Source organism: Pistacia vera, unplaced genomic scaffold (genome assembly GCF_008641045.1).
Source record: "Pistacia vera cultivar Batoury unplaced genomic scaffold, PisVer_v2 Contig599, whole genome shotgun sequence".
Classification (NCBI taxonomy): domain Eukaryota; kingdom Viridiplantae; phylum Streptophyta; class Magnoliopsida; order Sapindales; family Anacardiaceae; genus Pistacia; species Pistacia vera.
In genome coordinates, this window is record NW_022196444.1 from 180,244 (window position 1) to 183,374 (window position 3,131).

Here is a 3,131-nt window from a genome sequence, read left to right on the forward strand (position 1 = left end):
GACATCCTCCATAAGCAGGGCCTGTTTGGTAAGGACCCTATTAAACCTCTTGAATTCTGTGAAACCTGCATTATGGGCAAGCAACACAGGTTGAGTTTCCAAAAGGGGACTCACCTGGCTTCCAATTGCTTAGAATACTTGCATGCTAACTTGTGGGGACCTGAAAGGGTCAAATCACATGGAGGTAGTAGCTATTTTTTATCCATAGTAAATGATTACAGTAGGAAGGTATGGGTTTTCTTGCTTAGGACTAAGGATGAAGCTTTGGGTAGGTTTAAAAGTTGGAAGGTCCTTGTAGAGAACCAAACTGATAGAAGAATTAAAACCCTTAGAACAGACAATGGTTCAGAGTTCTATAACCAGGAATTTGACTTCTATTGCACTGAACATGGCATCCTAAGAAATAGAACTGTTAGGAGAACCCCTCAGCAGAATGGGGTTGCTGAAAGAATGAATAGTACCTTTTTAGAGAAGGTGAGATGCCTCATCTTTACATCCTGCCTTCCTAAGTCATTTTGGGGAGAAGCCCTAAACACAGCTGTCTATCTTATTAACAGAAGCCCCTCAAGTGCCATCAGCTTTAAGTGTCCTGAGGAAAAATAGAGTAATAGGAAACCTAGTTTAGGACACTTGAGGACCTTTGGATGTGCTGCATACGTCCATAATAGTGAAGGGAAATTAGATCCTAAGTCTCTTAGGTGTGTCTTCCTAGGTTATCAAGAGGGAACCAAAGGGTATAGGCTTTAGGATAGAAGTACCCTAGGAGTCAGAATAATAATCAGCAGAGATGTAATTTTCAATGAAAATATATTTCCTTGCAATATTGCTAACCTTGATGCAGGATCAACAAGCAGCAATCCTATGACCCAGGACCAGCCTGAAAGAGTCCAAATTGAGGTGGAGCCTGCTGAAATTCCATCTGAATTGGAACATCAGGAAGCTAAAGTAAATGAACCAGATCTGGACCCTAACTTGGAAGAGGAAAATGCAACAAAACATGTTGAACCCCACCCTGACCCCTTAGCTCAGTATCAGCTAGCCGGGGATAGAAGTAGGAGAGAAATCAGGCCACCAGTAAGATACTCCTATGCGAATTTGATTGACACAGCCCTAGTGACAGGGGCTCAAGTTCAAAGGACAGAACCAGACTACTATGAAGAAGCAGTCAGATCCAAAGACAAAGAAAAATGGCAAGCAGCAATGAAGGAAGAGATGTTGTCCCTAAAGGTAAATGCAACCTGGTCTTTGGTTCCAAATCCCAAAGACCAGAAACTTATTGGATGTAGATGGTTGTTTAAGCTTAAATAAGGCATGAACCCCGCTGACCCCCTTAGATATAAGGCCAGGTTGGTAGCCAAAGGCTACACACAGCGGGAGGGAATAGACTTTAACGAGATATTCTCCCCTGTTGTGAAATATAAAACCATTAGGATCATGTTAGCCATTGTTGCCCATAAGGACCTAGAATTAGAACAGTTGGATGTCAAGACTGCCTTTTTGCATGGGAATTTAGATGAAAAAATTTACATGAGACAGCCCATAGGATTTGTAGATAGAAACCTACCCAACCATGTATGCTTACTTCATAAATCTTTATATGGACTGAAACAGTCCCCTAGGCAGTGGTATAAACGTTTTGATGCCTTTATTCTTAGTATTGGCTTCAATAGAAGCAAATATGACAGCTGTTTCTATTATGCTTTATATGATGATATGCTTTTGTATTTGCTACTGTATGTTGATGACATGCTTTTAATTTGCAAGTCTAAACCTAGGATAGAAGAGCTAAAGGAAAAATTGAACTCTGAATTTGATATAAAGGATTTGGGAAGTGCTAAACGGATTTTAGGCATGGTAATAGCTAGAAACAGAAAGGACTTTGAATTAAAAATCCATCAGAAGGCTTACCTGGAAAAATTAGTGTCTAGGTTTGGCATGGCATGTTCTAAAACTGTGAATGTACCCCTAGCTGGTCACTTTATGTTAAGTAGATCACAATGCCCTAAATCTGATGCAGACTTAATAAAAGTGGAAAACATCCCTTATGCAAACGTAGTTGGGTCAGTAATGTATGCCATGATTAGTACCCGACCAGACCTTTCTTTTGCAATTTCCCTCTTAAGCAGATTTATGTCAAACCCTGGTTTTGAACATTGCCTTGCTCTTAAATGGCTTCTTAGATATACCAATAGTTCTGTTCATGTGGGCTTGAATTATGGAAAAAGATATGACTCACTTGATCTGGTAGGGTTTGTAGATTCTGACTTTGCAGGTGACAAGGATTCAAGGAAATCAACCATGGCATACGTGTTCACCTTGGGAGGAAATTGTGTGAGCTGGAAGTCCCAACTCTAGCCAATTGTTGCCCTATCAACAACTGAGGCAGAGTATGTGGCTGTAACGGATGTTTTCAAGGAAGCTTTATGGCTCCAAGGGTTACTGTCAGAGGTTAATCTGCTGGAGGGTGTTGTCACAGTCTATTCAGACAGCCAAAGTGCCATACACTTGAGCAAAAACCCCGTGTACCATGAGAGAACCAAACATGTTGATGTCAAATACCATTTTGTAAGGGAACTGGTGGATAAAGGAGTGATCATTCTGAAAAAAGTGCCAACCGAGGATAACCCTTCAGACATGGGAACAAAGGTGGTCTCTCCAACCAAGTTCAAGCACTGCTTGAACCTGCTGCATATTCAGTAAAAGGCAGCAACCAAGCTATGATGAGTAACTTGTGGGTGAACTGCACTAATAAGGTATTTGGTCCGTGTGAGGTGTTGAAGCTTCAAGGTGGAGATTGTTGAGTGAAGCTTCAAACGCTATCGTTTTGAAGATTTATTAAGTGACAGATCTCAGCCTTTGGTTTCAATCTAATCCAACGGTGCAAATGAGGCCTTGAAGTCAACATATATAAAGCTGAAATTACACAGAAACGCACAGCAGCCTTTCATCCTCTCTATCGCATTTTTCATCTTTGCTAGGTTTTCATTCTTAGTTTGGTTAATCTTCAATTTGTGTAATCTGTTGCAATTTATTGGGTAAATTGTGAGTAGAAGAAGTGTTAGGTTCTTTTGATTGAGACGCTTGTAGTAGTTGTCTTTTTTAGAGTAGATTACGGGAGATTGAAGGTTGGA